We start from the raw sequence: 26,900 nt of genomic DNA, 5'->3' as shown, positions 1-26,900 counted from the left end.
GCCAATGATCCTGTCTAAGTGTCAACGGTGTATTCCAAAGTGCTTAATGCATGCTATTACCATCATTTCAAGAGTCCATGTTCCTTACACAAACAACTACTGACTTCATCCTATTGACACGCAGGCACCATATTCCATCGGGTTGTAAAGTTTAGTGAATGGTATAGAAGCATTGTGAATGGAGTGAATGGAGAAGCAGTGTGGCTTAGTGGAAAGAGCACGGGCTTGGGAGTCTGAGGACGTGGGTTCTAATTCCAGCTCCGCCACTTGTCTGCTCTGTGACCTCGGACAAGCCACTTAACTTCTCTGTGCCTCAGTTATTTCATCTGTAAAATGAGGATTAAGACTGTGAGCCTCATGTGGGACAACCTGATTACCCTATATCTACCCCAGCACTTAGAACAGTGCTTGGCACATAGTAAGTGCTTAACAAATACCATCATCATCAAATGAGGTAAATTTCTTCTTCAAAATTCAAAATTCTTAAATAGTACTCTCCCAAGTGCTTAGTACAATGCTCTGCACACAATAAGTGCTCAATAAATTGACCAACTGATGGATTGACTGGCCACTAACTGGACACCAGTGAGGGTAATAACACTTGCTCCCACTTCACAGAGAACATCTAAGGGTGAGATAAACATACAAGAAGGCCTCCAAACTTTTCAGGAGGAAAATACTCTATAAATCCAAACTAAAAACATTTAAACGGAGCTTCTCTTCAGAACCGAGAAAAACTATGCCCCAGAACAAGAAAACTGTTAACCCTTAAGGTATTGTCAAACTGTATTTTCCCTTAATTACCAAAAGACGAATGGGAGGAAATGCCATCAAAGCAGGTTAATATGAACTGAATGATACTACAAAGGGAGTTCTCCAACACTGGAAATGAAAATTGTTCTGTATTACTGGGGATTGACAATATGACAATCGCTCACAGAAAAACCATGACAGCTGTAGCATTAGAGAGCACTGCACATCACAATATAAAGGAACATTACAAGTTTCGCAGAGTTTGGCCCTATATAACAACAATTTATCCAATCCCGGAAGTGAGCATACTGCTGATTCTTCAGGGTTTCAGTTAATTTACTGTGTATTTACAAATGGACATACTTCTGGCAGCCTTGCAGCAGCTGTGAAACATCAAGGTAGAATGACTTGAACATTCCACATGCTGCTTGAACTGGAATTTTTTTTAAATGGCATTTGTTAACGACTTACTATGTGCCAGACACTGTACTAAGCACTTGGGTAGAGACAAGCTAATCAGGTTGCAGACAGTCCATGTCCCACATGGGCCACACAGTCTTAATCCCCATTTTACAGTTGAGGTAAACTGAGGCACAGAGAAATGAGGTGACTTGCCTAAGGTCATACAGCAGAGAAGTGGTGGAGCCAGGATTGGAACCCAGATCCTTTAGACTCCCAGGCCCATGCTCTACCCACTAGACAATGCTGCTCCTCTTCTCTATTTTTGACTCTCTGTACACCTATCAAACTCCCTAGATGTTCACCCCTTGTACAGCCATCAGAATTCTGAATCCAACTTTCTTTTCATCTTACTGGTCAACGTGTGGAAGTCCTTGAAGTACCACCAAGGTAAGGAAGCTCCTGTGGCAAAATACCATTTAAAAAAAAAAAATTCACTGATGTTTTTACCTAGTAAAACTCAAGACCTAAAATACACTCAATTAGCTATTCAGCTATTTAATCCTCATATATTTACACTATTTCCTGTCATATTCTTTCTCTTCCACCTGTTTTCACTATTTGTAAATAATTGTTAGGTTGCCCCCACTCAACTGTAAGCTCTTTGAGGGCAGGAAACATCTTACTACTCTTGTACTTCACATTCCTTAGCATCCAGGTCCTTCTGACTCCCAGGCCCACGCTCTTTCCATTAGGCCACACTGCTTCTCTTTTGTTATTAACACTAATGCCTGTCTCCCGCTCTAGACTATAAGCTCATTACGGGCACAGAATGTCTGCTAATTCTCTCCCAAGTGCTTAGTAGAATGCTCTGCACATAGTAAACACTCAATAAATACAATTGATGGATTACATGATCTAGGAGGCACTCGATAAGTACCACAAGTGAACAGCAGCCTGGAAAACAAAATTGAACTGAATCAGTCTCATGCACCCCATGATTCCTTCAGACTTCAGAGTTCCTCTTAAAAGCATATCTGCTCCAAGAAGCCTTCCCTGGCTAAGCTCTTTAACCCACCATATTCACCCTCCCTTTTGCACTGCCTATGTACTTGGATCTGGTCCTTCTTAAGCACTTTGATACTCACCCCACCCCCAGCTCCACAGCACTTATGTACATATCCTTAAACTCTTCCATTTCTCCATCTGTATTTTTAATGTCTGCTCCCCCCACTACACTGTAAGCTCCTTGAGGGCAGGGATCATGTCTGCCAACTCCACTTTATTGTACTCTCCAAGCATTCAGTACAGTGCTCAGTTCAGTAAGTGCTCAATAAACACTACTGATTGATCGATCGATTAATGTGTGGACACTTGGCGAGTCCCACTAATAAGCTACATTTGAGGATGCCTTTTGAGTGACGCTCGTCAAGTCAGTGTCATCTCTTTGAATCCATTTCTTAACTAAAAACCGATGTGAGGTGTCTCCTTGCCACCCCAAAGTGGTAATGACTTCCGTGGCCCAGAAAGCGGGAAGCTTAGCCCCTGCCAGTCCAGGTCTGCCTGTACACAGGCTGCTAACTCATCCTAGAACTGGCCCCGGGCATGGCTAAGGGGCCACCAGGCCAGAACTGAGGCTAGTCAAACAAGAAGCTGCCAGTAACTCATTTCCGGGAGCTCTGTAATCTGTTCAAAGGTGATCCTAAGCCCAACAGAGCCTTTCAGTATAACTTCAGATGTGCCCAACCCCATGCCTTAATGCACAGGCCTGGGAGTCAGAAGGACCAGGGTTCTACCACTTGTCTACTGTGGGACCTTGTCACGGCTCCCCCACTTGTCTGCTGTGTTACCTTGGGCAAGTCACTTAGCTTCCCTGTGTCTCAGTTCCCTCATCCGTAAATTGGGGAATAAGACTGTGAGCCCCATGTGGGACATAGACTGTGTGCAACCTGATTAGCTTGTATAGTGTTTAATACACTGCTTGGCACACCCCCAAAAAACCCCACCGCCCCCCCCAACAAAAAAATAAGCAAACTAAAAAAAAAAAAGCCCCTCTACAATAGCAGGCCATTTTCTGGTGTGGTTGACTCCCTTCCTGTTTGTCATTATCACTGTGACCCTGCTTCCCCACTCCACTGTGAAGCCTGTATCTATCTCCAACCCACTGCCCACGTCTTTCCCCCTGCACAGAGTTCTCTCCCCTCCCAAACCTGCCAAGCCATGTCCCTTCCATATCTTCATGGCCCTCCTAAAAAAAAAAAACCCACCTCCTCCAGGAGTCATTACTTTACGTGATCCCTTCTTAGTCCCTGCGTAAAACTGATGATGAGGATGATCTCAGCCCCTAGTCTACTCAGATAATAAATTGGGCAGTGTGGTGTAGTGGAAAGAAAATGGGAGTGGGAGTCATCAGACTCGAGTTCTAATCCCAGCTCTGCCATTAGTCTGCTGGGGGTGACTTTGAGCAAGTTGCTTATCCTCTGGGTGCCTCAGTTTCCTCACCTGCAAAATGGGGATAACACACTTGCTTTCCCATCCTATTAGATTGTGAGTCTGTGGGACAAAGACCATGTCTAATCTATCTTGCGTCTACCCCAACGCTTAACATCAGATTTGGCACATAACAAGGGCTTAATAACATCGCATAACTAATACTGCCTAAATTATCCAGGTAATTGTGAGAAAAGCATTGTTTGCCCAGAACTCTGTGGCTAGACTGGCCGTTACTGAGTGAGAATAGGGATAACCCTCCATGTCACAGGACTGTGTACATTTAGCGCAGGGCACACTGTTGTGAAATGCTGAATGGTGGAGTACTAGAATAAATTCAATGTTTCGTCTCTCCTTCCTCTCCCCCTTCCATTCTCCACCCCTCCCTGAGCTTAGATTTTGTCAACTCCTCACAGGAGTATTATAAAACACAGCATTACCCATTATGATATGTCTAGATCCCAGCGGAATTCCTTTCTGGGATTAGGGATAAAATGAGACGCAAGGGAGGGAGGAAAATGAGTGTCAAAATCTGCTTGACTGTGGCTACTAAAAGATTCATAGCTACCCAGAGCAGAGCATGGTAGATACCCAGTTTCAGCGGACTTCTTAACCAGGGCTTGAGCTTTCACAACCCAAGTGGGTTGGAGGCAAGACGACACACATCTGCTGCTTCGTCAGTGCCTAGGGGCTGCATATATTCCTTCTTCTTCACAAAGAAAAACAGCATTTATCTCAAGCACACCACCAAAGCAGGCTAGCATTCACCTCCCCCACTCTTCCTTCCCTGTTCCTCCTACCATCCCCCTCTCCTCCTCCCCTTCCCGCAGGAAAAGAAAAAGGGGGGTAAGGGGGAGCGCCTCACTACAGACAGCACTGTTGGATTCTCTTTCTTCAGCTTTTACCAGCCTTTGGAGGTCAGGATGCTATTGGTTCAGCTTTATGTGTGATACGGTGCCGCTCACTTAGCAACAGCAAGCAGGAGAAGCAGAGAGCAACGCCACCTGGCTCAGTGAGGATGTGGATGGTTTAAAATGAGCCACTCCGCTCGTGCTGCACAGAAAGCAGGCGAGTAGGGCGACAGTGAGAGAGACTAAGGGAGGGGGGGAAAGAGAGGGAGAGAGAATGAGACGGTCTGTGCAGCTTAAGTCCCAAATATCATACAGCAATGAGTGGGACTTAACCAGAGAACTAACAGTAACCCAGAATGTGTTGTGGAGGAGAGTTCTAAAGCATATCAATGAATAAGTCACTATAAATTTAATAGTGTTGCATTCTCTAAGTACAAAATCAAGTTGTTTGCACTCGGTGCTGCATAAATAGAAAGGAGAATCAGGGTTATCCAGGTAAGAAGTGAGTGAAATTAGAACCAAGAGCGACACGAAACTAAAACGAGAGTGCAGGGGATCCTGGTTGGTTTTCAGGTTACTGTTTTGTTGCTAGAAAAGGATAAAATTGGAGAGGTAAGAAAGAGTGATTAGCCAGAACAACCCCTTAGCCTTTTGAAGGAAATTAGCCAAGACAGTAGCTAGTTCTAAAAGCTAAAACCCATTTTTAACCTTAGCAAGCCAATTGTCTTGCGTGGAAAGACAGAAGCCAAAGGAAAGGGCAAACCTATGCCAAGAAGACATTCTCTTGCCTTTCTGTTGAGAACAGGAGAGACTTCTGAGAAATGACCAGGTGATTGGGGGAAAAGGGAGGGGCCTTCTTCCCTCTTGGCATCTAGGAAGATGGGGAAGGTTGTGTGGAGGGGTCTTGATGGTCCAGTTTGGAAAGTGACCTGGATATGTCCCTAGTTGTCTCTCATCATTGAATTTTTGATCAGATTCATCTATCAACCCCATTTGGTATAGAATATGACAATTTTTTTTTCCTTCCCAAGCATCTCTTGAGCTCATGCAGCTTAAAAGCCAGTTCCTACCCTAAAACATGGATGTGAAAATCTTCTTTGCTTCCCCTCCAGAACCCAGTGGTGCCTTGAGGATTAGACTTGGGGCTGTGACTAAAGTTAAAAGATGCCCGATTGCCAAACTCATACATATTTGAGGGCAGAAGTGAACCCTGATTTGTTCTTTTAAGAAGGACCACATTAACCCCTGAAATCCTGACTGGCAAATGCCACTGACTACAGTGACACCTACTGATCAGGGTACAGCTGGACAACTTTAAAATTCCTACTGCTTTCTTTTTGTGACCCAAAAGCTTCTGTCACTGGGCTGGGGGAAATCGTTCTTCATGTTTCAAAGCTCTAGACTAATAATCGAATTGGGAGATGACCTAGGCACTTGAAAAATCTCAACCAACACTGAGAAAAGCCTTTCTTCATTTTTATCAGTTCTCCCCCACTATGCCAATGCCCTCCCCCCCTCCCCCGCCATATTTGATAAGCAAGGTAAAACAAATACATTTGATGGGGTGACTAAGATCTCTGTTTCTCTCTGGTTCAGCCACTACGGCCTGTGACTTGATCCACAGCTTTATTTACTGGCTCACTACCCTATGCACCAGAAACTCTGAGGGCAGAGAAAAACCTATTCCCTCACATCAAAAAAGTTCATTCAGTCATTAAAATCATCACGGCATTTTTGAAGGTATAACCATCAAGCTACTGGCAGGTCTGTGACTTGTTCTCATTGTGAATAAGATATGACCTCACTAACTATATCACTGACTTCTCCTGAACCAGAAGGCATCAAGGCTGAAGCTCAACAGGAGAGCCAGAAGCCAAATATAACCAAATAAATGGAGGTAGTTTTTTTTTGTACTGTCCATAAACTCTTACTCCAGGGAAGCATAACTGAACACTAATTATGCTCAACATTTACTCCAAAGATGAGCAAATATGTTATTAATGTGTTCCCATGCATCCTCACAACACCATTTGAGAGACAAGCGGGTAGATGGATTCTTTTTCCCTCCTGCCTGCTGAGGAACAGGAAGTTTAAACGTTATACTGCAGGTCCCCCAGGAAGCCCATGTTATTTCTGAGATGAGAGACATGAAGCCCCTGGCTTTGGGTCTACATCTTTATTGACTGTTCACTGCCCTTCACTGCTTCTCTCCATGAGGTGAGAGAATTCCATATGTTAAGCTCAACCCTGAACCTATGGAATAAAAAAAAGTGGCTGCTCTTGGACTGGCTGTTGTTTTTTGGGGCTGGTGCTCTGAGATCAGTAATATCCAAGCTTACAGAGAATACAGGACCAAAACGAGGCAAATTAAAATATATTCCTAGGAGAAGGACCATGGAGCAGCATTCACTAGCCACTACTAATGCGAATCCACAAGGTGGAGCTCCCATGGACAGACTTGGGAGTCTAATTAACAGACAGGATAAGGAAACTTCCACCTTTTTCAAGCAGCTCCACACTTGTTAGAGGAGCAAAGCTGAGAAGAAGCGGTATTATTCTGTCCCTAGTCCTCAATGCTCCATGGACTGGCTCTCTGGGCCCTAGGGAAAATGAAAGATACTATTAAAATAAAATTTGCTTTTCTGTGGTGTTGGGTAAAATGTATGCACATTTCCATGTTCCCCAGTGGTCTCACACTCCCCGTATGGACTAGGATTCCTGTGCTCAGCCACATGAGTCTCTTTCTGATGGGGAAGGTATCAGTCCATCAATCAGTATTTACTGAGCACTAACTCTGTGCATAACATTGTACTAAAGGCTTGGGAAAGTAAAGTAGACTGAGTAGAAATGGGATCCTTGCTCTCATGGTGCTTACAATCCAGAGAGGGAGACAGACACTAAAATAAATTACAGATAGAGGGGGCAGCCAAGTATGAAGCCATGTACCCAGTCCTGTAGGGAGAGAGAGTAAAGAGAATACCTAAATGCTTGAGGGATATGGACTTGAGTGTACAGGTGATGCACAAGGGAGGGTGAATAGAGTGGGGAGATAAGGGATTAGTCAGAGAAGACTTCCTGGAAGAGATGTGATTTTAGTAGGGTTTTTAAATTTAAATCAAAATTACCCTTAATTCATTCTTTCCCAGATACAACATATATTACACTACAAATATTACATAATATATACTATATTAAAAGAATGAAAAAACCAAAGCTGGTTTGAGAGCACTCATCCTTACTATCTTGTGCTTGCATTATTTTCTTCCCCTTCAGAATTTAGGTGAATTAAGGGATGCTTTTTCCTGGTTAAGTTTAATTTCCCCTCTTCTTCCACAGGATTTTAAAAATTTAGGAGTCAGTGTTCCTTTGGGTATGGTTTTCATGAGGATCACAGTTGAGTGATGATGGAGTCTACCACCAAAATCAATGGACAAACCTTGGGTCTATGACTTCTGGATTTATTATCTAGTTCTGAATCTGTGGAAGATTATTCTGCTTTGTCTTCTGAGGATGTGTTTGATTCGATTTGTGTGACTAATTATACTACAGTTTTACTACAGTTAAACCAGTGCCAAACAATGAAGTAAGCATTGGGGGAGATACAAGATAATTAGGTAGGACACAGTCCCCATTCCTCAGAATTCACCACCTAAGTAAATCAACAAGGTCTACTGGAAAAAGTACGACTCTGGGAGTCAGGTTCTAATCCTGGTTTTGCCACTTGCCTGCTGTGTGACCTTCTCTGTGCCTCAATTTCCTCATTTGTAAATGGGGACTAAATATCTGTCTTTCTTCCTACTTAGACTAAACCCCTTATGGGACAGGGACTGTGTCTAATCTGATTATCTTGCATCTACCCCAGTACTTAGTAGAGTGCTTGGCACATAGTAAGTGCATAACAAATACCACAAATATTACTATTTTCAAAAGGCCAATAATTAAGTAGAAAAATCAAAGGATTATAATCATTCATCACTTCCATTTTAACCTTTTACTCTACTTCTAAAAGAACGTGACTTTATTGAGCAGCACTTCAGAACACCAGGGTGCTCAGTTCCTAAGAAACCCACCCCAAGCAATAACTGGAAAGCAGAGAAATCCCGGACCCTCATGGCCTGGCTTCAGGGCAACAATTAAAAGAAGAGACCCTTCCCCACTCTCTGTCAGATTTTTCCATTTTACTTATTTAAAAAGAAGAGAACAAGATCTTGGTCTAAAGAAAAGAGAATTCCACAGGGCTGAAGTGTGATGAGACAAAAGCTTTTGGGCAAACAAAGAGAGGTCTGGGCTCAGGACTCAGGGGTCCCTGAATCTGGTTCATGATCCAGACAAAGACTAAACAAAGCTCCTTAAACCACCCCAAGGGGCTGCTTCTCCTCCATCAAGGAGGAGACTCCAGAGAAACCATACCTGTTCTTCCAAGGTCTTGGGTGGGAGCTGAGCTGTGTGTTTCTGAGTTTGCCTAGAGTGAAAGGTCAGGAATGACAAAAAGAAAACCACTGTGCTTTCAAGAAGCCAGAGAGATCTCCATTCCCACTACAGAAGAAGAGAGGACTGTAACCCAGTTTTCCTCTTTGAATCCTACAAGTAGCATATGAGGCATTGCACAGTGAAGGTACTCAGTAAACACTACTGATTAATTAATGTGGGAAGAGAGTAGTGCAGGGATAGGAAAAACATAGATAAAATAAATAACATGTGGAAAATAATTCTGGAGGTATCCCTGCAACGTTTGCCAGGAGGGAGACCCCCAGAACATCAGCTGTACCACAATTCAAGAGAACTAATGCTTCTGCCTGAGTCACTACCTCGTTGTGGGCAGGGAATGTGTCTTTTTATTGTTATATTGTACTCTCCCAAGTGCTTAGTACAGTATTTTGCACACAGTAAGCGCTCAATAAATATGACTGATTGAATGAATCACCTGGGGCTCAGCAATGAAATGGCAGGAAGTTGATGATAAGGATGAAAATTATTGTGATATTTGTTAAGCACATACTATTTGCTCAGCACTGTACTGTACTATGCACTGGGGCAGATAACAAGGTAATAGTTAAGGCATCCACTGCACAGGAGTGAAATGGGTTACCAGGCTCGTGCAAAATTGGGGTTCATTTTACTCAATCTGGACCGATTCTCAACAGTCTTACAGTCTCCACCGGCTACATCTTCCACTGCTGAAACAGGAAAATAGCCCAAGTAAATTTTGAGAAATGTTCTGAGGATTCTATTCAGCATCCTTGAAGAAGATTCCCCTATGTCTACCCCAGCGCTTAGAACAGTGCTCGGCACATAGTAAGCGCTTAACAAATACCAACATTATTGTTATTATTATTAAGAAATGGTCACCGCAAATGATTAGCATCTACTGGATCTCCATGGCGATCCACTTCAAATCTCTGGGCTATCTAAAAGGAAGATTTTAAATTTTGAATTTAAGATTTTTAAGTGTTGGGCATATTCTCTAGGATTACCCTCATAAAGTTACATAGGCTGTGAGTCGGTCCCCTGTGATACTCCCGGAATCAAAGCAGGACTGGTTCCCTTTAGAGTACGCCTTTTAACAAATGGGGCTTCCCTTTAGATTGTAAGCTCCTTGTGGGCAGGGATCACGTCTAACTATTTTCTATGATATTTGTTAAGTGCTTATTGTGTGCCGGCCACTGAACTAAGCGCTGGTGTAGACAGGAGCTAATCAGGTTGGACACAGTCCATGTTCCACATGAGGCTCACAATATTAATCCCCATTTTAAAGATAAGGTAACTGAGGTACAGAGAAGTTAAGTGACTTGCCCAAAATCATCCAGCAGATGAGTGGCAGAGCCGGGATTGGAACCTAGGTCCTTGTGACTCCCAGGCCCATGCTCTATCCACTCAGCCATGTTGCTTCTCAACTCTATTGTGTACTTTTCTAAGCGCTCAGTACAGAGCTCTGCACACATAGTAAGGACTCAATAAATACCATTAACTGATTGACTGATTTCTTAGGTGTTCTGGATTGGCTTATTTCACACTGGATCAAAATCACAGTGTTTGTGTGTAAATTAAAGGTTTGTTCCATCCCCAATTACCATACTAGTATAATTATCTGAACGGAGCAAATCTGCATGGAAATTTCAGATAAAAGCTTCCTTGGCAAGTTGTCCTGAAAGTCTACAGTGTCACAAACTCAGTAAGTCCAAAAGACACATGTAAGGAGAAGCATCATATATCACCACAGCAGCATTTTTATACAATCCTGTATATGAAGAGCTGTTCTGCACCCTTCGTAACAAGCAACAGAAGAAAAAGACCTAGCATTCTCAGGCCCACAGACAATGTCCCAACTCCTCAGGGAATCTCTGAAAAGGGCAACTCAACCAGAGTCGGCACTTAGATGTGTCCTTCACACTTAGATGTGTCCCACAGAAAACAGTGAGCACTCAAACCAGCCATGACCTTCATCAACTGGGCCTCTGTCTTCAAATACCCATTCTGTTCAATACCACTCTCTGTACTTAATATATCTCAGTATTCTCCACCATAGGCCTGGTAGTGGTAATATTAGTAGTAATAATATTAGGAGTCAGTCACATTTATTGAGCGCTTACTGTGAGCAGAGCCCTATACTAAGCACTGAGGAGAGTACGATATAACAATAAACAGACACATTCCCTGCCCACAATGAGCTTACAGTCTAGAGGGAAAAAATTACCCCACCAAGGATGGGACTAGAGCCTACAACTCCAGAGAAGACTGCAACCTGAAAGCGGTGAATTAGAATGCTTGATCATTAGTAATATAAAATCCTTTAGACTGTAGGTCCATTATGGGCAGGGTACCTGTCTGCTAATTCTTTTGTATTATATTCTCCTAGGTGCTTAGTACAGTGCTCTGAACATAGTAAGCACTCAATAAATACCATTGACTGATATTTGAGCACCCACTGGGTACAATGCACTATACTACATGGACAGAAAGACTAGACCCATTCCCTGCCCACAGACAACCTACACTCTAACAGAGACAAGGATAAAAGTATTTACAAATAGAGTAATCAGAAAGTGATTGAACATAGGACTGAAGTGGGTAGCAGGGAAGGGTTTAATTCAATCCAACAATCAATTGGTCATATTTACTGAGTGCTCACTGAACTTCATCACTTGGGAGAGTACATTAAAATAGAGTTGGTAATCATGTTCCCTGCCCATAAGGAATTTAATGCCTAGAGAAGGAGCTTAATCCACCAGTAAAAGCACAGAGAATGGACACTGCCCTGCACCTCCCCATTTTTGATCACTGTTCACCCAGCGACTGTCCAAGAAGCAGGAACAGCGTCTCTGTTATCTCTCAGGAGGAGCAAACGACTTTCTTCAGTAGCCTATTCATGATTTCTCTGCTGCTATCTAAGTCCAAGCCTATTGATTTGCATTTTTCAGGAAGTTGATTAAAAAACCCAGCAATTTGACAAAGCGAACAGAGCAGCATTGGAAATATGGTGCCTATGTATGCGGCTGCCTAGCCTCCTAGTGTTTTGACATTGTTACTGAAACAAACCCATCTATTTATAAGAACTTGTTGAATCCAACAGTTGGTGTGGCAGAGAAACATCTGTCTCACAAGTATTTCTTGTGTCTAAGAGTCACTGAGAAAAGAGCTCGGGAAATCCACACAAGGAAAATTAAGAAGTATATAGAGACTTGTCAAGAGAGAGTTACAGATATAAAAGTCACCCTTATCAAAAGGTTAAAAATAAGAAATCTGGCCCACAGTAACAAATCCATATAACAGCTTAAAATTCAGTCACTTCTACGTAACATCAATCTTTACATTACAATCACTGGTTTGCCTGCCTACAGAAGCAATCTAAGTGTGACATGAGATTAAAAAATATATATATTAAAGGAACCCACCAGAAATTCTGAAAATAGGGATTGGGGTTGACAAGTAGTCAAAATTAAAATGGGATTAACTATGCCCTATACCCATGTGAAGCAGATAGAATGACTGTTAGTGAAAACTAAGTGGTACATTATAGAACCAAAAGAAACAAATTATGACAATGAAGCCATTGGACCCAGAGAGTCAAGATTTACAAATATCCTAGAGGACCAGGCAGAAAATACCCTCCTAATCATCAGTCACAATTCCATTCCCAGCTGATCAACCTGCTGGATTAACAAGAACCTCTGAGTACCCTGCCAATACTGCCCATGCCAGCTGCACTTTAGAAGTTGGGTTATGAGATTTTTGACACCCTAGGAAAGGTGTGCATATGCCATTTTCAACAGCTCTTCCCTTTTCTACTCCTTCACTTCCCTGTAACTATACTTTTAAAATGACAAATAAAATGGTTTTTTTTTCCTTATTTGAACATACTATGGGATCAAGATCTAGGCGCTGGAATTGATCTTCTTCATTCTCAATTCCCCAAACTGCTATCCTGGCAAAACATCCTGATTTTTAGTCTCAAGTATTTCAAAGGGCATATAAATTCAAATCTCTGAAACTGGATAGGGGAAAGATGTTCTTAATAAACGCAAATCATGACCATTTTCTAGCTGATGAAACCTTTGCCCCTTTAAGTTCAATGAACTTGAACTTATAAAGCCCTTCCCAAGATGGGAGAATTGAGCTCATTATTAAACACTGACGCCATCTGATCCCTCACCATATATTATGATCAATATAATGGAGCATTGAGAATTTGTTCTAGCTGAAGCCTCTGCCTGAGTGTATATCTCCTGTAATTGTAGGTGTTCTCTAAATGTAGAGGCAGTTTGTAGGTAAGCAAATAGAAAAGTCACATCAGGTGGGAGGAGAGGGAAGTGAAGCTGAAATGTTTCTTCTCCATCCTAAGACTGACACAGAAAACACCTTGGACTAGAAGCTAGAAGTTTCTGCTTGCCTATTCGTTCTTAACCCATCCTCTGGCAACCTATTTCTTAAGGTGGTGCTTCTAATCTTTAACTCAACAAGAGAATAGAACTGAGTTGTTGTTTTTAAATGGTACTCTTTAAGCACTTACTTTGTGCCATGCAATGTACTAAGCACTGGGGAAGATTCAAGATAATCAGGCTGCACACAGACCCTGTCCCATAAGAGATTCACAACCTAAGTAGGAAGGAAACAAGTATTGAATTTAACCGCAACCTATATATTCAATCAACCCAGACTTGATCTTTATGAGTGGGCTTTGCTGTGCAAATCAAAACTGAAGCTGAGCACCCTATTAGGATACTTAAGGGAAGATTGGGGGTGGAGGGAGCATTCTGAGAAATTAACCGTTGTTACAGACAAACTGTTCAAAGATACTTCCAAGACCACAAGTTAGAGCTACTCCATACTGTGAGTCTGTCAAGGGACAGGGACCGTGTCTAATTCTACCTTGTGTATTCTCTTCCAGGGTTTAATACAGTGCTCCGTGTACAGTATACACTTAATATACTCTTAGTATACTCTTGTGCTTGAACACTGCACACCCTGAAAGTGTTGGAGGCCTCCATTTTGCACACACACATTCATTTAGCTGGTTCCTCCGGGAAGAGGTCCACGATCCAGAAAGCACGAGAGCACATCGACTCGGAGTAAAGCTTCAGCATCAACTTGACACCAAACTGCAACCAATATTTCATGTGCACATGTGCCCTGATCAATGCAAACAGGCTGTAGGGGCCACCTCCCTTCTTCATCCCACAGAGCAAAAAGCACTCGTGCCTCCTGTCCCATTAGCCTGCGCACTCATCATGTTACCCAAAGCAACGCCACAGCAGCTGAACGCTAAAATTAAAGAGGGCTTTTCATTCCTGCAGACAGCAGCAACAAAACAGGCCTGAATCTTCAGCTGGCTAGAAAGCTCACAAATGGTTCCAGATATCCTTAGCTTGATACTGAAAAGTCCGGTGGAACAGAAACTAACAAGAAAAGGAACTTTTTATTCAAAAACAGCTGTTGGGGTTGGAGAAATCATCACCTCAGGCTAGGCGCAGATCAAAGTTCTTTCAATCAATCATATTTATTGAGTGCTTACTGTGTGCAGAGCACTGTATTAAGTTGGGAGAGTAGAATGCAACACCACCAACTCTGGTGGACATGCTCCCTACCCACAATCAACTCTCACTGAAATTAGTGTATACTGAAGGCATGCAACAAAACCCAAAATAGCTTAAAGAGGAGTCAGCAGGAAAGAGTGGAGTTAGCAGAAAAATCTGGGGTTTGGGTGTGGGCAGAACCTATCTGTACTCTCCCAAGTGCTTAGTACAGTGCTCTACACATATTAAGCACTCAATAAATACTATTGATTCATTGAAGAGGCTATCCCTAACCCCTCATCCTCTCCCCGCCCCCCCCCCCCACACAAACACCCCATTCACCCTTCCTTGGGTGTCACCTCTGTAATTGCAGGTCATTTTGCTACTCATCCAACCTCCAGTCCCACAGCATTTACATATAAATCCTTATGCTCTGCCCCTATCTGTAATGTATTTTAACATCTGTCTCCCCCCTCTACACTGTAAACTCTTTGTGCTCAGGGATTGCATCTACCCAATCTATTGTATTTTGCTCTCCCTAGCCTTTAGTACTGTGATCTGCACTCGGAAAGTACTTAATAAATACCATTGATTGATTGATTGAAAAGAAAGATGAGAGATGAGCCCTTTCTAAGAAGTCACCTTAGTCAACTCTGATTGATCTTCCCTCATTCCATCCGGTATCTAAGCTGTTTATTTGTTATTAATTATGACTTTTGTCTATCAATGGTCACACCACTCTTAACTAAAGAATAACCGTCAATGTTTAGCTACTGTCACTCCCATTAGATCACAAGTTTTTACTTCTTCCTCTTGTTCCCCTAGCATTTACTATAGTGTTCTGCGTATAGTAAATACATATTTACTATATGGAAAGAGCACGGGCTTTGGAGTCAGAGGTCATGGGTTCAAACCCCGGCTCTGCCACTTGCCAGCTGTGTGACTTTGGGCAAGTCACTTAACCTCTCGGTGCCTCAGTTCCCTCATCTGTAAAATGGGGATTAAGACTGTGAGCCCCACGTGGGACAACCTGATTCCCCTGTGTCTACCCCAGCGCTTAGAACAGTGCTCGGCACATAGTAAGCGCTTAACAAATACCAACATTATTATTATTTACTATATATATATTTACTAAGTTTACATATATATAATATGTATATTTACATATTACACTCAGCAAATACATTTATTCTGACTCTTGATACAAGTGAAAAGACTTGTCTGCAGTCTCTGTGTCCCCAACTTCCTGAGGGCAAAGGGGACCCAGAAAGTCCCAGGGGACACTTTTTACAATCCATGTGTGTGAATGTGTGGGGATATGGTTTCTTACTAAGTACTCAACGTTTTTGTGTTTCACATATTCTCTTAAAAGGTTTGGTACTCAAGGGAAATGACTGTTTCCTTCTTCTTGCTCCTTTTTGAAGCACCCCTAACAATGCTGTGCCCTTGAAGACACTTACTAAGTGTCTTCCCCTTTCTAGACTGTGAGCCGTTGTGGGCGGGGATTGTCTCTATTTGTTGCTGAATTGTACTTTCCAAGCTCTTAGTACAGTGCTCTGCACACAGAAAGCACTCAATAAATATGATTGATTGAATGAATGAAAGCGATGGGAAGAGGAAGATGACAATTGCTCAGATGAAGCTAAGCCGAACATGTTATTTGTTATGCACTAGGGCTTATATTGTCTGCCTGTCAGGTGTAGCATAAACCTCTATCCAACAGAGCTTGTAACCATTTGCTTCCCTGTCTTTCTGCTTCACAGTCATCATGATCATGTGGCTTAAACTGAATCCTGCACTCACTCTCTCTTACTCTCGCTAGATCCCTCTTTCCCTGTCTGATCTCCTCCTCAGCCTTCCGGCTTTAGATGGAAACTGCTGCAAAGACTGGTGCCTTGAATTATCAGAGTCACCACATTGAAACATCTGGCAACAGCCCTTCATGGGTCCCCTTTGGATCCACCCGGGAAGCTCACTCTACTCTCCCAAGTGTTTAATACAGTGCTCTGTACAGAATAGGCAGCATAGCCTATTGGATAGCGCACGAGCCTGGGATTCAGAAGGACCTGGGTTCTAATCCCAGCTCCATCACTTGGCTGCCATGAGACCTTGAGCAAGTCACTTAACTTCTCTGTGCCTCAGTTACTTCATCTGTAAAATGAGGATTAAAACTGAGTCCCATGTGGGACTTGGACCGCAGCCAACCTGATTAGCTTGTATCTACCCCAGAGTTTGGTATAATGCCTGGCACATCGCATTTAACAAACACCATTAAAATAAAAGGTAAGCACTCGATAAATGTGATTGATTGATTGCCTGACTGATTCAGGAATTTCACTCCATTCAGGCCCACACGATTAGCCACCCCCACACACATGATATAAACCCCGGCACACCTTTGCTTTGGTGTACAAGGATGTTCAAATCAGTTTCTAGATATAGGAAGGATACTTAATCTTACCAAAAAAAAATTTTATTTAAAAAAAGGGTTACGGATCTCCCTAATCACTGGGAAACTAATTCTGGATAACACAGCAACGGCTTTAGGAAACACCATGCTGCTGTAAAGAATCAAAAGAAAATTCAGTCACAGCAGAAATGGACATTTCATAGTATGTGATTTAGCGTGCTCTTTGGAGCATGAAAATAGACTCCATAAAAGAACTTTGCCCTTATTGCTTAATTTGGAAAATGCACACATACACACATACACATAAAATGAAGATTGAGATAAATGTATTTACTGCTGGAAAAATCAGTCACCTGAAGGCTCAGTGCCTCAAAGTTTGATCACTCAGTGTAAAAGAGGAGAATGCTCATCAACAAGACATGCGGTCCTCAGAAACATCAAGACACAGTCTCCCTAGGGCCTCAAATACACCGGGCTGTATTGAAACAGCATCAAGTGTGATAGGACTGAGGGCAGGGCTGTTTCTGAAGTGCAAGAAGCTTTTGGAGAGAATTACCAACTCTGCAGTAGTCAGTATTTCATTTCCCCTCACTGCCTCTTCCTCTAGCACTTTGAAAAAGTGCTTTTCAGGAAACCCTGGTGGAGGTTGGAGGGATGTACTCTAAATTTCATTCCAATCAAGTGTCAATTCACACAAATGTGGGTTACCAACCACAGTTTGTCACCATTCTCCCTCTAGTCAGGCCAGGGATATTTTAGAGGAAATGACCATCGACTCTGGGGAGACAGTATCAAGACAGCCTCCTAGTCCTGCTTCCCAAGGTTGAGGATTGGAGCAGTCCCACCTTTGGGCTCCAATCAGCATGGCAAGCACAGAAACGGAGAAATCTTGCAAGAAATGATCCAAAAGTGGCAGGGGGACCTAAGTTCCTCCCTCTGCCAGCTCCAAGAGCCTTGAACGGCCTCAACACTGGATAGCTTGGGTGGGGGGGGGGGGGGGGGCAAATTTCACAGTTATTTTAACCTACCATCTCCTGCTGTTGCTCAGTTCTACCCCAGCTTGGTTTTTATTTAATTTTTCAAATGGTATTTATTCAGCACTTACTACGTGCCAAGCACTATACTAAGTACTGGGGTAGATATAAGCTAACCAAGGTGAACACAACCCCTATCCCACATGGGGCTCATAGTCTTAAACCCCATTTTACAGACGAGGTAAGTGAGGCAACAGAGAAATTGAGTGACTTGCCCAGAAAAGAGGAGGAGTTGGGAATTAGAACCCATGTCCTTCTGATTCCCAGGCCCATGCTCTATCCACTAGACCAAGCTGCTTTTCGGTGTTTAGGCAGTCCTTCTGTGGGTAGGATTTAATTATGATGATCATTTACTTAATTTATTTATTTATTTATTTATTTATGATTCTATGTCTCTCAAGGTGGTTTACGTGCATGTGTTGACTGGCACATCCTTTTGGAAGCTAACAACCAATGTGAGGTTGACGCTGCAGATCAAGAAAAAAGTATACTAGGACTGCCTATCCAACTCCAAGTCTGGGCAACCTGGACCCCCATCCAAATGCCACTTGACTCCTTGAGCAGTTCCATCACGGACACTTGTGGAATGGAGAACTCAAATTCAAATAGCGAGAGAGGATCACAATGACAATTTCAAACCAACTCAGTCTTCTGGCATTAAAGCTATGCTCACCTTAACATGGCTATGCTGAGTGGGACACATGAGAAGAAGTGAATGACAGAAGGAAACCCAAACAAATGCTGTATGATGGTATTTATGTCATTTGTTTATTCATGGTATTTGTTGTATGATGAGCTGAAACTGGGAAACTTAAAGCACAGAGGACACAGAAAATGTTTTAAGGACAGTAAAAACAAAGATTCGAGGCAATGTTGCATTCCACCATAAAACTGCAATCAAGGAATGAAGCAGCCTTTTTTGAGAGGAAGCTTCATAAGGACAGAGATCGGGGGCAAAAGCAAACATAGTGACAGGCAGTGTGAATATTATACAAAACAACACAACCTGTTTGTTGTTGTACTGTACTCGCCCAAGCACTTAGTACAGTGCCCTGTACACAGTAAACTCTCAATAAATACAAATGAATGAACAACCTGGTACAACATTTCTGTGTGCACAGTGCAACTGAGACTGTGTTCCCGCTGTGGACTTTTCATTCATTCATTCATTCATTCATTCATTCATTCATTCATTCGTATTTATTGAATGCTTACTATGTGCAGAGCACTGTTCTAAGCGCTTGGAATGTACTTTTCAGTCACACATGCACTCACAGGAAAATAGGGAGGTGAGAGGAAGGGAGGAATGTCAGAACAAGGGGCAAATGGGTGTTTGGGGAAGGGGAGGAAGGAGGAAATAAGTGTGGGGTAGAACTGAGCAACAGCAGGAGATGGTAGCTGAAAACAACTGTCAAATGTGGCCTCTTCCTGCTCAAGGCTACCCAATATAGAGGCTGTCAAGGCTCTTGAGACTGGCTGAGGGAGGAACTTGGGTCCTCTAATGCCAACCCACTCACTATACTAGTCTATCTCCCCACCAACCTCTCACCTACCTCCTGCCTCTGGCCTGAGATACTCTCCCTCATCATATCTGACAATTACTCCCCTTACCTTCAAAGCCATTTCCTTTTCTCCCACTCCCTTCCACATCGGCCTGACTTGCTCCCTTTATTCACCCCAAGCCCTGCCAGCCCCACAGCACTCGTGTACATATTCGTAATCTATTTGTTTATACTAATGTCTGCTTCCCTCTTTAGACTATAAGCTCACTGTGATCAGGGAATGTGTCTGCTTTACTGTTATATTATACTCTTTCAAGTGCTTAGTACAGTGTCCTGCACACCGCAGGCACTCAATATATATGCTTGATTGATTGACAGAGCATAGAGAGAACAGAAAGTGAGAGAGCAGGGGGAGAGCAGAGAGAACAGAGAGAAAGCACAGAGAGACAACAGAGAGAGTGACAGAGAAAAGGGAGAGCAGAGAACAGAGAAAGAGAGAAGGGAGAGAGAGAGGAGGGACAGCAAAGAAAGCATGCAGAAAGAGAAGAGGAAGAGCAGAGAAAAAAGAGCAGAGAGAGAACAGAGAGAGATGAAGGAAAGCAGAGAGCAGTGAGAGAAAAGAGATCTGAGAGACTAAGCAGCAGTGCAAAATTTACCTTTTGGACACGGGGTAAAAGGAGATGATTTGAGACGGGCAAGTTACGACTGAGAAGGGATAAAGTTCAAGGAGTTAATATGTCCACAAGTCACCATTTTTGAACTTCTTAGACCTGCCTGGAAACTCATAGGACTTTTCAGAGCCCTGGGATGAGAAAGCCTGGGAGCCCAGCTCAGAAGTCCAGGGTGACCAACCCCCACGACTTTGATGTCAGTTTCCTTCTAGATTGTAAGCTCCAAGCGGGCAAAAATCCTGCCTACTTGCTCTACTGCACTCTGTCAGGGGCTTAGTACAGGACTCCACACAGAAAGCCTTTACTTTTAGGTCTTTAAAAGGATACCTCTACAATTCACATTTTCACTAATTTTTATTTTTCAATGGTATTTGGGGTTTTTTTAAAGTATTTGTTAAGCACTTACTATGTGCCAGGCACTGTACTAAGCGCTGAGGTAGTTCCAAGATAATCAGGCAGGACGCAGTCCCTGTTTCACATGGGACTCCCAGTCTTAATCTATTAATTCAGTTGGTTGGGTCTTTGGTCCAATTTGGAAAGGTTTTTCTGTATTTCAATTCTCATTTACCTTAATAGGTTCCTCCTTCCAGCCAATCCTAAAATATCTTTTGGAAAGAATGAGAAATTTTTTTTTCCTATTCACTATTGGAAAATGGAAGTGATTTGGATTTTCTAGCAGGCTGGCTGCTTTAAAATCAGACATTTTTCTGCTGGACAACAAAGGAAATAAGACACATTTATCTACACAGATTGGAGATAAGCAACCCAAAACAATAGGAGCACATACCTGAATTCTCAAATTACAGGGTTTTCTCAGGGTTTCTCCAACGTAAAACAAATGGGGGCTATAGAACATGTCCACTAAATAAAGCTTGGCTCAATAAATAAATGCTTGTGAAAACATTCTCAGCCCAATTCTGGATGGAGAAGAGAGGGATTCAACAGACCAGTGTTTTGGAGGGGGTGGGAGGGGGAGGGGGTGACCAAATTCATTTTGGGGAGGGGGGAACTAAGCCAGAGATCCCGAGGCTCTTGAAACACTTTTCCTGTTGCAAATGCAGAGGTTTCCCAGCTCCACGCTACAGTGCCCAATGACCTGGGATCCCACTACTGCATTGTTCACTCCCTTCTGCGTCACCCTCACACCTGGAGGTGCTCTTTTTATTCACCCCTCCCTCAGCCCCACAGCTTATATACTTACGTACATACCCGGAATTTATTTATATTATTATCTGTCTCCCCCTCTAGACTGTAAGCTAGTTGTGGAAAGGGAACGTATTTACTAGCTCTGTTATAGTGTCATATTGTACTCTCTCTAGCGCTTAATAAAGTGCTCTGCACACAGTAAGTTCAATAAATACAACTGATTGATTGATTGACCTGGGACCCCAACTGCCTCTAGAGCATATTAGAATCATGTAGAATTAAGGGGTTTGAACCACAGCTGCTTAATGGAAAAAACTGTAGCTATACTGGAGCTAGAATGTAGGCTCTTTGTGGGCAGGGAACATGCCTACCAACTCTGTTGTATTGTACCAAGAGTTTGGTACAGTGCTCTGCACATAGTAAGGACTCAATAAATACCACTGATCGACTGAAGGTGGTGATATGGTCTGTTCTCATTTTAATGAACACCACAAAAACAAATTTATCGACTTGGAGTATGTTTTTAAAAGGGGGCTATCTGCAAGCATTTCTAAAGTAAATTGATATGCGTTTAAAAAATTTTCAGATTAATGGAGGCGTGAAAATGAAAGTTTACTGAAATGGGAAAATGGGATTTTTAAATTGACCGGGCATAAGTGGTCTTCACATTATTCTATCTCTTACAATAAAATTAGGACGTCTAACTTTTCTGGGTCTCCACTATCTCAGAAAACTCAAAATTCTGCTCCCTGCATTAACCTGAGCTGTGAGAATTTCTGTCAGATTTTGCTAACAATTCTATTTCTGGGGTTTGGGGAATGTGTCTGCTAATCCTATTGTATTTTACTCTCCCAAATGCTTAGTACAGTGCTCAGCACAGAGTAAGCTCCCAGTAAATACAACTGATTGATTGAAAAGCTAATTCTTCGAAGGCAATTTAGCTCAGTGATAAACAGCCATCTTGGGACACAAATCTGCAGATGTTTGGGTATATGTGTGAGTGTGTATGGCCTTCTGAATTGATTGATTGATGGGAAGAAATGAAGGAGAGGAGCTGCATGGCCTAGTGGAAAGAGCATGGGCCTGGGAGTTGGAGGTTCTAATCCCAGCTCTGCCAATTGCTTGGTGTGTGACCCTAAGCAAGCCACTTTACTTCTCTCTGCCTAGGTTCTGTTCTCATTCCTACTTGAGAAAGTGTCTATTATATTGTTGCTGTACTTAATAAAGTGCTCTGCATATAATAAGCGCTCAATACATGTGATTGATTGACTACTTAGACTGTGAGCCTATGCTGGACAGGGATTGCATCCAACCCAGCACTTAGAATAGTGTTGGTCTCATAGTAAGCCCTTAACAAATACCATTTTTAAAAAAGGGAGCAGAAGTGAGGGAAGAGAGGCAAGCGACAGGAAAGAGGGGCAAAGCATGCCAGGCAACAAAATGCCATGCTACTGTTTCCTTACTGCTTCTGTTACTATCAGATTTCGATGAAAACCAAATATCAATCAATAGTATTTACTAAGTGCCTATTGTGTGCGGAGCACTGTACTGCTTGGAAGAACAGATAGAAAACAGGATATAAAATAAAATAATTAAAAATAAGAAGAGCTCTGTTAAGATGATGCATACAAAAGCATAATGGCAAGTAGTGAGTACTCGAGTGCTTACGTGGGTGTAAAAATGCAGGGGTGATAATAAGTGACCTATAGAAAAGAAAGATGAATTGGGGAAAGCCTCCTGGAGGAAGAGAGATTTCAGAAGGGTTTTGAAGATTGGAAAAGCTGTGGTCCAGTGGATTTTAAGGGATAGGGAGTTCCAGGCAGGAGGAAAAATGTGAGACAAAAGCCAGAAGTGGGAGAATTGAGAAGGAGAAAGAGTGTGAGCATGACAGGAATGGAGCAGGAGAAGAGAAACCCACTTCTTTGATATCATGCCACGTTTAGACACTCACAGGCCCCTAGGAATATTAACTGACCTCCCCAGAAAGACCCCTATTTAGTGCAGGTTAAAGAGAAATCATCGGGGATGCATTGTGGCCTACTGGAAAGATCACGGGGTTTAGGAGTCAGAGGAACTGGCTTCTAATTTCCAGCTCTCCCATTTGCCAGTTATGTGACCTAGGATAAGTCACCTAACTTCTCTATGCCTCAGTTTCCTCATCTGTGCAACAGGGATTAAATATGTAATCTCTCTCCTACTTAAACTGTGAGCCTGATGAGTGGCAGGGACTGTGTCTGACCAGATCGTCTTGTACCTACCCCAGTTCTTAATACAGAGCTTAACATTCAGTAAGCGCTTAACAAATACTACAGTTATCGTTACAAGAAAAACAATATCCTCCTGTCCCCAGAATTTTGCTCAGCTGTCCTGTGATACAAAGAAAGTTCTTTTAAGTTCTCCCTCCAAGTAACCTACCCAACTTAGTTAACCAGTAACTTTAAGACAAACTGTGTGTGGCCCTGATATTACCCTAAAGTAGACAACAGAATGCACTGTATTTTCTCTTGAGAAATGTGTCTAAAACAGGGAGGGAGGACTCTAGGGGAGAAATCAGGGAATGGGAGCAGCCCACTGCATAGGGAAACCTTTGGCTTTGGAAAGAAGGGTCGGGGAAATGAAGAATAAATAAAATTGTAATTTTGGAGACAGGACACCATCTTCTTCCTAGTAAAAGAAGCCACATAATTTCTAATTTACACCTTTTGGCTTCACTGTCTGTAGGTAAACAACCCTGCTTACCTTATAACTTTTTTTTTCAGTTTTGTTTTTTTTTTTACAGGAGTTTCCTCTGGAAACTCACACTTACTTTTCAAGGCAAAAAAGACCCCCAGAACCCGGTAGAGCAAAGAGTAGCACATAAAGAGCCACTTAAGACCCAAAGGCAGAATCCACCACAAGAACTGAAGTGCATCGCTCCGTGACTCTGGAATTTCCCTGACAGAGCTCCATCCAGAACCAAAATGGAATTGGCCTTTGATAGCAAAGCTTAATTTAGAATCATGAAAAACAAATTGTCTTTACCCTACCCAAGGGAAGGAAAAACATACCTAAACGATTATGCAAAACTTTGAAGTCCCCCTCTTCCTATTGAGCAAATATCTTCACGTGAAGAATGTTGAATGAAAGCTGCCTAAAAGCAACTGTTTACATGGTTTAAATTATTAAAATGGCTTAATTCAAACCAAAGCCTTTCGCACACACACAAATGAGCCCTGCTGCTACATTAAAGTTCCTCCAGCAGTTATTAGTGAGTGGAAGTCCTGCTTCCCCTCTCCAAATGGGAATTCATCAGCTCTTGGAACTACAAAGGGGCGGCCCTAGCTTCATGCCCCAATCTGATCTCGGCTCTGTCCTGGTGTCTTTATGACCACGGCCAAACTTCTGGCAACAGATGACAGTGTTCTATCAAAGCAGGAATGAGGCATCTTTTCCATGGATCTGTTAAGGAAACCAAACTCCAGTTTTCATGTTTGTTTCTTTAGGTCTCTCCTCCCTCTGTCCCCCTCACACCCTGCCAATCAGTCGGTTCCTGCAGATTCACCCCTTGCCTCAAAGAGCTAAAAGGGAGCGGCAGTCCTGCAACATATGTTTAAATGCCTAGCTGCAAAGCTCATGCGTGAGTGGGGTTGCGTGCACTCATGCACACACACACACACACACACACACACTTTCTCTCATCTCTTCCCCCTCCACAAATGGCGTCAGAGCAAGCTGCAACTCTGCCCTGAACTTGTTCTATCCAGTTTACTCAGCCAGTCTTTTCCTAGAGATACATTCCTGTGGCTGGCTGAAACTGTGCAAGAGAAAACCCTTCTTCGGCTTTCTAATTTTACAGCTTCTGCACTGAGGTCAGACCACCTCTCTGAACATTCCTCTAGTCTCTGTCCCTCCTGAAACAGCTACCTCCATTTGCCACCCTTTCTGCACCCTCCCCCTCTCCTAAATTTAAAGGGGGAAGGGGGGAGAGGAGGGCAAATTTACTAAATGAAAACCTTGGGATAATTGTAAAAACAAAAAACTTAGCCTGAGATTTTCAACTTTCTTTGCTTTACCTTGCCCTTTCGAGGCCTTCCTAGTGACCAGAAGCATAACTACAGCCAAGCAACAACAAAATTACTTAATGCACCCACAAACCTATTCTGTCAGACTCACTGACATTTTTCTTAAGATTCCAACTTTTATGGAGTCTAAGTTAAGAAAGAACATCTGCCTTAAGTACTCGGTTACCAGCTGGACAGATGGCCAGGAATATCATTAGTTAAGAAAAGCACCCATTCATTAAAGGCAAATCCCCAGGGACAGGGCATTGGGGGAAGGGGGAGATGATGCCACCAAATAAATTATTTACAGAACTTCTTCAGGTCTGTGCTGAGAGCCAGTGGGGGAGGGTTGTCGGTGAGGTGGGGAGGAAAGATCGAGGGCTTTGTAATATTAGCTGTGACTCTAAATTCAGGTGATATATATATATGCATGCATGTATTTATATGTGTATATTTTTGTCAACAAAACAACTGATCCTTCCAAATCATTTATGAAGAAATCACAGTGCAGAAAAGTGTTTATACAATGATTCCCTCTGGCCTTAATGAAACCAACAGAGTTTAACCAAAGGAAAATAGAACTGGAAAAAAATTTCCTGGGTTAAGTGGTTACTCTCCACAGCCCCTTCCTAACATTCCTTCTGGGCCCAGAGATTCCAGTGAGTTTGAAAGGAGTGAGGTAAGATTGAGAGGAAGGGCCAATATTTTTCCCAGAGACCATCCCTCTCTAGAACTTAGGGCAGTGGTCTCGCCTCCCAAGTGTGAAGAACTAGAACTCCCAAGACAGCGATACCATGAAGTAGGAATGGGGTGACAATGCCTTTTTCCTAGGCGTCAAAGGAAGATGAAACTAGAGTTGAAACACTGGTCTTCTGTTCTAGATCCAGATTTTCCCCACGTGACATTCCTGTGGGCCTCAATGAGAGCTTGTGCTGGCAGAGGAACTACTGAGCGTGGGCTATCTAGCCTCACCCGGAGGGGATTCAGGGCCCCACACTCTGGGTGAAATGAGTGTGCCAGTTCCCATCAATCAACATGGGCTCAGCCTTTTGACTGGCAGAGGATGATTTCCCTTGTAAAGTATTTGTTATTTTAAACAGAAGAATAATTCATACATTTTTTTTTTCTGTAAGCAGCCCACTAACCTCTTTGACCAGGGAGGCTTCAAAAGAAAAAAGGCAACTAAAAGCAAGAAAATGTAGGTCTTCCAGGAGAGACCCAGGGCTCCTACAGTAAGGAAGGGGGTGGGTCTTGGAGGTCATATGCCCTTGAATTCTAAAAAGGAGGGCAAGGTGCTTGGTGGAAGAGTTAACCACTTATGGTCTTGTTCATTCATCCAAACCCTTTGCTGCTCTCAAGTGGATGGCCACATCACTGAGGGAACCTTAAATGTGTCTGCTTGGCCCGCTGTCCATCTTGGTTAAACGAGGGAGGAGAGCAGGGTCAAGCAATTTGGTCCAAAAGCACTGCTTTGCAGGTCCAGGAATTAAATCCTTCAGGATGACTAAAAATTCCCCAAAGAGGTTGATCCTCAGCCACCCAGGCTAAGAACAGAAATGAGCTCCGGCCACTTCTGCTCCCAAATAAAGGAGTC

General features: G+C 42.8%; 1 protein-coding gene across 2 annotated transcripts in view; it reads right to left on the bottom strand.

The window, feature by feature from the left end:
* MAML3 (mastermind like transcriptional coactivator 3) overlaps window positions 1-26,900 on the bottom strand; it is a 411,281-nt gene that overhangs the window by 286,779 nt on the left and 97,602 nt on the right. The gene's annotated exons all lie outside the window — the stretch shown is intronic.

Source organism: Ornithorhynchus anatinus, chromosome 12 (genome assembly GCF_004115215.2).
Source record: "Ornithorhynchus anatinus isolate Pmale09 chromosome 12, mOrnAna1.pri.v4, whole genome shotgun sequence".
Classification (NCBI taxonomy): Eukaryota; Metazoa; Chordata; class Mammalia; order Monotremata; family Ornithorhynchidae; genus Ornithorhynchus; species Ornithorhynchus anatinus.
This window is presented reverse-complemented; position numbering and strand designations above follow the sequence as displayed.